We start from the raw sequence: 12,105 nt of genomic DNA, 5'->3' as shown, positions 1-12,105 counted from the left end.
TAGCGGAGCCGCGCGTGTAATGCGTACATGGCAGGGAGGTGGGTGTAGCGGAGCCGTGTGTGTAATGTGTATATAGCAGGGAGGTGGGTGTAGTGGAGCCGTGTGTGTAATGTGTATATAGCAGGGAGGTGGGTGTAGCGGAGCCGTGTGTGTAATGTGTATATAGCAGGGAGGTGGGTGTAGCGGTGCCGTGTGTGTAATGTGTATATAGCAGGGAGGTGGGTGTAGCGGAGCCGTGTCTGTAATGCGTATATAGTAGTGAATAGGGTGTAGCGGAGCAGTGTGTGTAATGCGTATATGGCAGGGAGGTGGGTGTAGCGGAGCAGTGCGTGTAATGCGTACATGGCAGGGAGGTGGGTGTAGCGGAGCCGCGCGTGTAATGCGTACATGGCAGGGAGGTGGGTGTAGCGGAGCCGCGCGTGTAATGCGTACATGGCAGGGAGGTGGGTGTAGCGGAGCCGCGCGTGTAATGCGTACATGGCAGGGAGGTGGGTGTAGCGGAGCCGCGCGTGTAATGCGTACATGGCAGGGAGGTGGGTGTAGCGGAGCCGCGCGTGTAATGCGTACATGGCAGGGAGGTGGGTGTAGCGGAGCCGCGCGTGTAATGCGTACATGGCAGGGAGGTGGGTGTAGCGGAGCCGCGCGTGTAATGCGTACATGGCAGGGAGGTGGGTGTAGCGGAGCCGCGCGTGTAATGCGTACATGGCAGGGAGGTGGGTGTAGCGGAGCCGCGCGTGTAATGCGTACATGGCAGGGAGGTGGGTGTAGCGGAGCCGCGCGTGTAATGCGTACATGGCAGGGAGGTGGGTGTAGCGGAGCGGCGCGTGTAATGCGTACATGGCAGGGAGGTGGGTGTAGCGGAGCGGCGCGTGTAATGCGTACATGGCAGGGAGGTGGGTGTAGCGGAGCGGCGCGTGTAATGCGTACATGGCAGGGAGGTGGGTGTAGCGGAGCGGCGCGTGTAATGCGTACATGGCAGGGAGGTGGGTGTAGCGGAGCGGCGCGTGTAATGCGTACATGGCAGGGAGGTGGGTGTAGCGGAGCGGCGCGTGTAATGCGTACATGGCAGGGAGGTGGGTGTAGCAGAGCCGCGCGTGTAATGCGTACATGGCAGGGAGGTGGGTGTAGCGGAGCCGCGCGTGTAATGCGTACATGGCAGGGAGGTGGGTGTAGCGGAGCCGCGCGTGTAATGCGTACAAGGCAGGGAGGTGGGTGTAGCGGAGCCGTGTTTGTAATGTGTATAAAGCAGGGAGGTGGGTGTAATGTGTATAAAGCAGGGCAGTGGGTGTAGCAGAGCTGTGTGTAAGGTGTATAAAGCAAGGAGGTGGGTGTAGCAGAGCCATGTGTGTAATGTGTATAAAGCAGGGAGGTGGGTGTAGCAGAGCAGTGTGTGTAATGTGTATATAGCAGGGAGGTGGCTGTAGCAGAGCCGTGTGTGTAATGTGTATATGGCAGGGAGGTGGGTGTAGCAGAGCTGTGTAATGTGTGTGTGTATATAGTAGTGAAGAGGGTGTAGCAGAGCTGTGTGTGTAATGTGTATATAGCAGGGAGGTGGGTGTAGCGAAGCCGTATGTGTAATGTGTATATAGCAGGGAGGTGGGTGTAGCGAAGCCGTATGTGTAATGTGTATATAGCAGGGAGGTGGGTGTAGCGAAGCCGTGTGTGTAATGTGTATAAAGCAGGGAGGTGGGTGTAGCGGAGCAGTGTGTGTAATGTGTATAAAGCAGGGAGGTGGGTGTAGCGGAGCAGTTTGTGTAATGTGTATAAAGCAGGGAGGTGGGTGTAGCGGAGCAGTGTGTGTAATGTGTATAAAGCAGGGAGGTGGGTGTAGCGGAGCAGTGTGTGTAATGTGTATAAAGCAGGGAGGTGGGTGTAGCGGAGCAGTGTGTGTAATGTGTATAAAGCAGGGAGGTGGGTGTAGCGGAGCAGTGTGTGTAATGTGTATAAAGCAGGGAGGTGGGTGTAGCGGAGCAGTGTGTGTAATGTGTATAAAGCAGGGAGGTGGGTGTAGCGGAGCAGTGTGTGTAATGTGTATAAAGCAGGGAGGTGGGTGTAGCGGAGCAGTGTGTGTAATGTGTATAAAGCAGGGAGGTGGGTGTAGCGGAGCAGTGTGTGTAATGTGTGTAAAGCAGGGAGGTGGGTGTAGCGGAGCAGTGTGTGTAATGTGTGTAAAGCAGGGAGGTGGGTGTAGCGGAGCAGTGTGTGTAATGTGTGTAAAGCAGGGAGGTGGGTGTAGCGGAGCAGTGTGTGTAATGTGTGTAAAGCAGGGAGGTGGGTGTAGCAGAGCAGTGTGTGTAATGTGTATAAAGCAGGGAGGTGGGTGTAGTGGAGCAGTGTGTGTAATGTGTATAAAGCAGGGAGGTGGGTGTAGCAGAGCAGTTTGTGTAATGTCTATAAAGCAGGGAGGTGGGTGTAGCGGAGCCGTGTGTGTAATGTGTATATTGCAGGGAGGTGGGTGTAGCTGAGCCGTGTGTGTAATGTGTATATAGTAGTGAATAGGGTGTAGCAGAGCAATGTGTGTAATGTGTATAAAGCAGGGAGGTGGGTGTAGCAGTGCAGTGTGTGTAATGTGTATATAGCAGGGAGGTGGCTGTAGCAGAGCCGTGTGTGTAATGTGTATATGGCAGGGAGGTGGGTGTAGCAGAGCTGTGTAATGTGTGTGTGTATATAGTAGTGAAGAGGGTGTAGCAGAGCTGTGTGTGTAATGTGTATATAGCAGGGAGGTGGGTGTAGCGAAGCCGTATGTGTAATGTGTATATAGCAGGGAGGTGGGTGTAGCGAAGCCGTATGTGTAATGTGTATATAGCAGGGAGGTGGGTGTAGCGAAGCCGTGTGTGTAATGTGTATAAAGCAGGGAGGTGGGTGTAGCGGAGCAGTGTGTGTAATGTGTATATAGCAGGGAGGTGGCTGTAGCAGAGCCGTGTGTGTAATGTGTATATGGCAGGGAGGTGGGTGTAGCAGAGCTGTGTAATGTGTGTGTGTATATAGTAGTGAAGAGGGTGTAGCAGAGCTGTGTGTGTAATGTGTATATGGCAGGGAGGTGGGTGTAGCGGAGCCGTGTGTGTAATGTGTATATAGCAGGGAGGTGGGTGTAGCGGAGCCATGTGTGTAATGTGTATATAGCAGGGAGGTGGGTGTAGCGGAGCCGTGTGTGTAATGTGTATATAGCAGGGAGGTGGGTGTAGCGGAGCCGTGTGTGTAATGTGTATATAGCAGGGAGGTGGGTGTAGCGGAGCCGTGTGTGTAATGTGTATATAGCAGGGAGGTGGGTGTAGCGGAGCCGTGTGTGTAATGTGTATATAGCAGGGAGGTGGGTGTAGCGGAGCCGTGTGTGTAATGTGTATATAGCAGGGAGGTGGGTGTAGCGGAGCCGTGTGTGTAATGTGTATATAGCAGGGAGGTGGGTGTAGCGGAGCCGTGTGTGTAATGTGTATATAGCAGGGAGGTGGGTGTAGCGGAGCCGTGTGTGTAATGTGTATATAGCAGGGAGGTGGGTGTAGCGGAGCCGTGTGTGTAATGTGTATATAGCAGGGAGGTGGGTGTAGCGGAGCCGTGTGTGTAATGTGTATATAGCAGGGAGGTGGGTGTAGCGGAGCCGTGTGTGTAATGTGTATATAGCAGGGAGGTGGGTGTAGCGGAGCCGTGTGTGTAATGTGTATATAGCAGGGAGGTGGGTGTAGCGGAGCCGTGTGTGTAATGTGTATATAGCAGGGAGGTGGGTGTAGCGGAGCCGTGTGTGTAATGTGTATATAGCAGGGAGGTGGGTGTAGCGGAGCCGTGTGTGTAATGTGTATATAGCAGGGAGGTGGGTGTAGCGGAGCCGTGTGTGTAATGTGTATATAGCAGGGAGGTGGGTGTAGCGGAGCCGTGTGTGTAATGTGTATATAGCAGGGAGGTGGGTGTAGCGGAGCCGTGTGTGTAATGTGTATATAGCAGGGAGGTGGGTGTAGCGGAGCCGTGTGTGTAATGTGTATATAGCAGGGAGGTGGGTGTAGCGGAGCAGTGTGTGTAATGTGTATATAGCAGGGAGGTGGGTGTAGCGGAGCCGTGTGTGTAATGTGTATATAGCAGGGAGGTGGGTGTAGCGGAGCCGTGTGTGTAATGTGTATATAGCAGGGAGGTGGGTGTAGCGGAGCAGTGTGTGTAATGTGTATATAGCAGGGAGGTGGGTGTAGCGGAGCCGTGTGTGTAATGTGTATATAGCAGGGAGGTGGGTGTAGCGGAGCCGTGTGTGTAATGTGTATATAGCAGGGAGGTGGGTGTAGCGGAGCCGTGTGTGTAATGTGTATATAGCAGGGAGGTGGGTGTAGCGGAGCAGTGTGTGTAATGTGTATATAGCAGGGAGGTGGGTGTAGCGGAGCCGTGTGTGTAATGTGTATATAGCAGGGAGGTGGGTGTAATGACAGCGCACTGTTATGAAAGCTATCTGAAATACAATCTGTTGTCCATAGCAACTAATCACAGCTTTCATTTCTTACACTGCTGAGGTAAAGTGAAAGCTGTGCTTGGTTGCTATGGACAATAGACAGGTTTTCCCATGGTGTACTTACGTGTTTGGGGTCTGTTATTGTTCTGTGGCTCCGCTGGGTGCACAGATCAGTAGAAGCCGTGGAGGCAGTCTGTGGTGGCAACAAGTGTCCTCTAGCGGCCATGCTGAAGATAAAGTCAGGATACAATGTGTGGTGCTGCATACACAGACATGACCCTCCGGAGCAGGCGACCTTACAGACCGACCCCCACAGTAGTGCAAAGTCTTCCTATGAAGCGGTACTCAGCTGAGGGCGGACTCCTGGATCAGGTTCTTAGGCTGGCTTCATACTGGCGAGAAAATTGTGTGCTTTTTTTTTTTTTTTTTCACGCCGCGAGGGAAAATCCATGGTTACGAAAACAATGGTTTAATGGTTTCATTTGCAATGTTTTCACTCCGGCGATGCTGCGTAGGGAAAAATATAACTATTGCAGTATGTCCTATCTTCTTGCACCATTGCACATTTAATACAATGGGAAAGCATTGTGATCTGCCGCAGCTGTGACAACTGCGCCGGGGGATTCCTTCAGCCCCGCAGGGATGGGAGTCTGTTTGCATGTGGAGGCATCTCGCATCCAGGGGTTTTCAGAAGGATTGCGAGGGCGATGTGCTGCCGTGAGTCACAGCCCGATATCACTCTCACCAGTGTGAAGCCGGCCTCAACACGATGGAGTAAAACACCATGATGTTCTCTTCAGACAGTCCTGGAGGACACGTGTGTTGTCATATACAAATAGCATGTGTAGAAGATACTCCTGTGTAAAGGTCTATTTCAGGAGGGTCAAACTTATTTTCGCCGAGTGCCACATCAGCATTATGGTTTCCTTTCAAGGGGCGATTGTAAGACTGCATAGTAATGGTGACCCCAGTATATAATAGAGACTTGTATGGGAGAGCACACACATAGGACACCCATAGTTGCCCCGGTAGTAATAAAAAAATTTTTGTGGTCGCACTAGTCATAGTTCTCTCCCCCCTTTCCCCCGTATAGTGGTCCCACTAATCATAGTGAGGCCTATTGTAGCCCGAGTAGTAATAGGGACCCCTCATTGTGGCCCTGCTAGTAAAAGAGGCTCTAGTACCCTGTTGTACCGCCTCTAGCTTGGATACAAGATGTGATACAGGCGCTCATGGAGGCTTTAGTACCCTGTTCTACCACCTCTAGCTAGGATACAAGCTGTGATACGGGTGGGCATGGAAGCTCCAGTACCCTGTTACACCCAAGCTGGAGGCGGCCTAAGATGTGGTGCATGCGGACATGGAGGCATAGAGGTTCCGTATAGTATCCTGCAGCATATCGATGGCCCCCCAGACCATCACATAGCAGTGGGGGCAGCGTGCTGCTTCTCAGCAAAGGCAGAATTGAGGCGCTCACCCCTAGGAGTCCAGATATGAACACAGAGTCGTTAGTGCCCAAACTTAACCTGGATTCCTCGCTGAAGACAATCCTGTTTCACTCCGTAGTAGTCCAGCTTCATCTTTCATGACATCATTGCAAAAGGAGGAAATGGTGGGTGAGAGCTGTAAGATCAAGTATCCTTCAGCCAAGCGCCTGGAAATGGGTCCGACAGACACAGGGGTGTAACGATGGTGCCACCGATGTTACGTTTCGTTCCTCTGTGAACTTCAAACTGGACTCACGGACAGACATGAGACAACGACTTGTATTTTGGCCAAGATACTTAAGCCCACGACAAGGGTCCTTATTGTCTCATGAGTCTCTACTCTCACAAGTCAACCTCCACCTGAAACCTGTCTGCATGCACGGCCATCGTCCGGATAGGGATGGCCCCACGTTGGAACCTAAGGACCTAGGTATCCCTAGATGGTAAATGATCCAAACAGGACACAGTTCACACCAACACAGCAGGTAATGCATACCACACAGAAACGGGACTGTTCATACACCACATTTCCAGTCACCTGCACAGATAGGACAAGCCACTGTTCACACCAATATACACAGAACACATCTCTTCACACCAATAACGAACGGAAGCCTCATGCATACAGATATTAAACAAGAGCTAGTGCAAGTGTCCTCACACCAAGGGGAAAGAGAGCCTGACACCAAACTCACTTAAAGGGAAAAGTGTCAGGAATCACCCACCTGACCACACACATAACATCAAATGACTGGAGGCCGCACCTGCAAAAGGGAGAAAGAGCCTGCATAAGATGCAGACAGGGAATGCAGGTGTCCAGATCGTCCTCAGGGAATGTGGGAGAAACACTTTAGACTAAACATGCATAACACCAAGCTCTGAGAGAGAAGAACATAAAAGGGCTAGGAACGTCTAGTCAGAGTGGCTGGTATATATATGCAGCGGACCAGTGGGGATTGGCTGGCTGGAAAAACTCCACACCTAGTCAGCTCAATCATCCTACAGCTGTGGAAGAGTACTCCTTGAAACCCATAGAACTACAGGTCCCAGAAGCACAACCTAACAACCTGCCTCTGGATGGTGGACAAGGAAACAGTTGGAGCTCCTCGTGTTTGCTGGATGATCAGACAATCTCTACTAGTGGTGCTTGATTTTTCTGACAGAATGTATATCACCAGATCCCAAAAAGGCACACGGAAAATAGTTCCACTGAAGATTGCCGGGGATAAATCTAACTGTCCCTAATAAACTTCCCACTTACCGACTACAAGCAGAGCCCTGAAAAAGGCACTCCCTAATTAACCCTATGGGTTCCAAAACATAGTCACAAGATGCCTAGTTCATTCAGTGGATCTTGAAGGTGATCTTCTAGTGCAGTGGTGGTGAACCTATGGCACGCAGAGCCCTCCCTGTTGGCACATGTCACCATCGGCCGCTCACCACTAGTGAATGCCTGCAGGGGCCACGGCTCCCCTGCAGGCATTCACTCATCAGCGCTGCTATCTGCGCTGATCCCGGCGCACACTGTGACGTCAGTGTGCAGCCGGGATCCTCGTCCCCGACGTCTCCTACTTGGTTCCGCAAGAGCAGGGGGAGGAGGCATCCGGCAGCACACTGTGACGTCAGTGTGCACCAGTGATCAGGCAGAAGAGAAGCGGCACTTCCACGAGAAGGAGGGGTAAGTATGTGGATCTCAGGGGGGCATTATGACTGCTGGGGGACCGCTGAGGGGGGGCATTATTACTGCTGGGGGTGCATTATTACTGCTGGGGGACCGTTGAGGGGGTGTGGCATTATTACTGCCAGAGGAAAGCTGGGGCGGGGGCATTATTACTGCTGGGGGGCATTATTACTGCTGGGGGACCGCGGGGGGGGGGCATTATTACTGCTGGGGGGGATTATTACTGCTGGGGGACCGCGGGGGGGGGGCATTATTACTGCTGGGGGGGATTATTACTGCTTGGGGACCACTGTTGGGGGGGGCATTATTAATGCTGGGGTATGTCACTATTATTACTGCTGGGGGGCCGCAGGGGGGCTGTCACTATTATTACTGCTGGGGGGGCAGCCGGGGGGGGTGTCACTATTATACTGGGCGCGGCTGTGGGATGTCACTATTATTACTTGGGGGGGGGGGCACTATTATCGCTGGGGGAATGTCACTATTATCGCTGGGGTGGGGGTCACTATTAATACTAGGGTTAGTGTGGGGGGAGTCACTGTTACCGCTGGGGTATGTTTACATGTGGCAGAAATGGGCAGGACTGTTTCAAAATAGAGAGGGTGCAGATTTTAACTGCTTTTTGGATGCGGAAATGCTGCAGAATTTTCCACAAAAAAATTTCCTGCTGAAGACATTCTGCAGTATTTCAGCATCCAAAAAGCAGTCAAAATCTGCACCTGGTCTATTTTGAAACAGCCCTGTCCTCTTAAGAATGACGGAGGTAAAAATCATACGTCGTGATAACCCCCCCTGACGTGTTGGCACTTTACGATAAATAAGTGGGTTTAGGGTTGCAGTTTGGGCACTCGGTCTATAAAAGGTTCGCCATCACTGATCTAATGCATCGTTAAGGGTGTGTTTACATGGCAGATTTTTGCAGTTGAAGTTGATGTGGCATCCACGCCGATTCTACGTCATATCTGCATCCCATTACTTTCAGTGGGAATCCGCACCATAGTCCAAGTGACGTCACTTCTGGATGCAGAATGCAGATCAGAAATACTGCACACGGATTTGCCCATTCAAAATAGCCAAATATTTGCATAGGCGCAGCAGAAATCCACAGATCAGCTGAAGATTTCTTCCGCGGTTTTTAGAGGCGTGCTTCACCATCTAAACATACTCTTAAGGCCCTTTTACACAGCTCAATTATCATGCAAACCATGTGTTAGATTAAGTAGTGTGCATGATGATTCTTAGGTGTCAACGTGTGCTGAAAAAACGCTAAGCGATAAATTGATGATCACATTTTTCATACAGACCCAAAAGTTATCGCTGGTCTGCATCTGCATCAGATTGTGTAACCAGGCAGTCGTTTATTCATGAACGACTGCCTGTTTACTGTGAATGGAGGCAGGCCAAAATAATCTCTGGCCTGCCCCGCCTCCATTCATTGAGAAACGTTGGCAGAGGCGTAACTTGAAGCTCATGGGTCACAATGCAAAACCTGTAACGGGGCCCCCAACTATAATGCTTTATTCATAGTACTGGGCTCCATATATGAAGAAGAGAGGCCTGATGGGCCCCCAAAGACTCCTGGGCCCGGGTGCAACCACATCCCCTATATTTATGCAAGTGATCGCTGGGACAGTTAAAGCACCCGGCAGTCGTCCCGCGTAAAAGGGCCTTTACCCTGCTACAATCAGCAGAATACAACACGCAATAGATTTGCTGGTCTTCCCCAGCCTGTACTTCGAATGGCTTTTTGGCATCTGGTGATCTATTTATACGTTAAAAAACCCCTTTTTCACATATAATTAACTTATGGGATTGTTAGCCAGTTATTTATTAAGTTATATATTAATAGAGTTCTTCTTTTTCTTCCTGTGATAACATCTGATATGGGACCTAGGTCTAGTGTTGTGTTTTCTGTACTGGGCTTTCCGGGATTACAATGTTGCTGGAGATTCGATTTTCGGCACCATTGCGATGAGCTGTTTCACAGGGCCACAGCATTAGGGCGAGCGCTGCGACCTCTTCATGGCTTACCCCATACACCCGCACAGTGTACATTTAGTAGCAGTTCTGCTGAATATTGCAGAGTTGTTCCAGAATGTAAGACCACTAAGGCACATTTTATTGAACCTACCTTAAATAGCTTTCTGTGTATTTTCACCCTTCATGTTTCGACTTTGCAGTGCCTCTGTGAGCTGCAGGTAGAACTCACCTGTAGTGTCAGGCAGGATAGTCTGTCAGCAACGTCACAGGATTTGCTGCAATTTATTCATACAGTAGAACGTATAGAATCTGATACTTGTATGGGATATTTTCTGATTGAGGGGGGGATTTAAAATAGGTTTTTACCCCTTAAGGGCTTATTCAGATGGGCGTATATCGGTTGGGTTTTCACGCCCGTCCGATATACGTTGCCCCTCTAAGGGGAGGAGGCGGGACGGGAGCTAGTGCATTGAGCTACCGCCCCCTCTCTGCCCTCTCTCCGCCCCCTCCCATTGCAGACAGTGGCGAGGGGGGAGAGGGGACGGGAGCTCAATGCACTGCTCCCGTCCCGCCTCCTCCCCCTGCAGAGAGGGGCAGCGAATATCGGCCGAGCGTGAAAACCCGACCGATATACGCCCATCTGCATAAGCCCTAAGAATGTGTCCCCTTTTTTTTTTTTTTACTGAAAAACATTTAAAAATTCCTAAGTGGTGTGAAATGGAAAAAAGTGATTTTGCTATCTGGGGGTATTTGTTTTTGCAGCATACACTGTGGCAAAAATGACGTAACTTTATTCTACAAGTGATACGGTGATACCAAATTTTTGTAGTTTTTTTTTTCTTCTGCTATACTACTTAACCATAACTTTATCTTTCCATCGATAGGGTTTTGGGAGGGTTCGTTGATTGCGGGCCGGCCTGTGGGTTCTATTTAGGTGTATATACAGATTTTTGTTAACTTTTTTCTTGGAGACAGAGTGAACAAAAAAGCGCAAATAATGTGTATTTTCTTTCTCTGCCAACGCTCACCGTGCAGGAGAATTAACACAATATTTTGATAGATTGGACTTCTCCAGATCCAGCCGTCTTCCTGCTTTTTGCGCAGTGTTTCACCCTCCCTCTTGCATTTTTGCACACCTCCCATAGACGTCTATGGGACCATTGCTTCGCGAAATACAGGAAAATTGAGCAGGCCCTATTTATTTGCAAACACACGAAATGCGTGCACAATACACACTTATGGGATTGAAATCAATCCTCTGTGTTTAGCGCGTGCAGATTTTGCTTCCACAAACACAGAGAATAGAACCTATTGATTCCAATGGTTTCGTTCTCATAAGCGTGTATTGAGTGCGCATTTTGTGCATGCACAAAAAAATAGGACGTGCTCGATTTTACTGCATTTTGTACAGTGAAACTGCCATAGAAGTCTATGGGAAGTGCACGAATACGCAAGAGGAAGGGTGAAACGTTGCTCAAAAAAGCAGGAAAATAAGACAGCTGGCTTTAATAGCCAATGAATTCTACGGAAAGGAAGCGTCACGAGTGTGTGAACTGGGCCTGCATGCAAATATTACGGTAATATGCGCTGACGCGCGGACCTCAGGCTGAATACATGCCTCTTCAAACGTTATTCAGGCACACATACATTGCTTTTCGGCAAGCGTATTTGTACAATCACCTGTCTGAAGGAACCGTTAAAGAAATAATTGATCCTATGCAACACCCAAATGAGATAATGTCTGCAGGTTCAGGTATGTGCTTTACCTGCGGCCTCGGGGAGACGTGTGTATTTTGGGCCATGTGCTGTCTATGTAAGTCCCCAGACGCCCCATTGTAGCCTATGAGGCTGCACACATGGACCTTTCTTCACGTGGACCCATGGTTCGCATGACAAAACTCATGTGATGCCTTATTCCTGTCCATTTCACGGATGTGGAATAAGGCATGCTAATCTCCGTGCACGCTGTCAGCTCCGGAACTATAGAAAGGGGCTCTTCTCCCACTAAAATAAGCTGTTATTATCAGGGCTATAATTACTATCTCCAGGTCCGCGTGCGCACGTGACGCACCACCCACCCAAATATCAGGCAGCATGATTAAAATAGCGTGCAGCGTTTCTTTAAGCTGTTCATAGATGCTACGTTCAGGAACGGCGCAAACAAACCTCTCAAAAGTTTTGCCATACCACCAGTAACAACCACATAAAACAGTTGCATCACAAACATACCGTAGTACCATAGTATGTACTTCAGGGTTATGTCGTAGGCTCCTTCTACATGGAGTGATAAATCATTCTTACGAGCCAATGATGACAGAGTTCACTCATGCAGCCTGTTTATACAGGCAGATAAATTATTCGCAATTTCGTCCGGAATTGTGTCCTCGATCGCTGTTCACATTCAATCTCAAGCGAACAATTAATTTTATGCGTGCATAAAATGAACGACTAACGAGAAAAGGACGAATTATTGTTCAATTGTTGGCTGTGTTTACACTGAACGGTTAGCGTTCAAATTCGCACCATCCAAT

This window comes from Eleutherodactylus coqui, chromosome 11 (genome assembly GCF_035609145.1).
Source record: "Eleutherodactylus coqui strain aEleCoq1 chromosome 11, aEleCoq1.hap1, whole genome shotgun sequence".
NCBI lineage: Eukaryota > Metazoa > Chordata > Amphibia > Anura > Eleutherodactylidae > Eleutherodactylus > Eleutherodactylus coqui.
Note: the sequence above shows the minus strand (reverse complement) of the source record.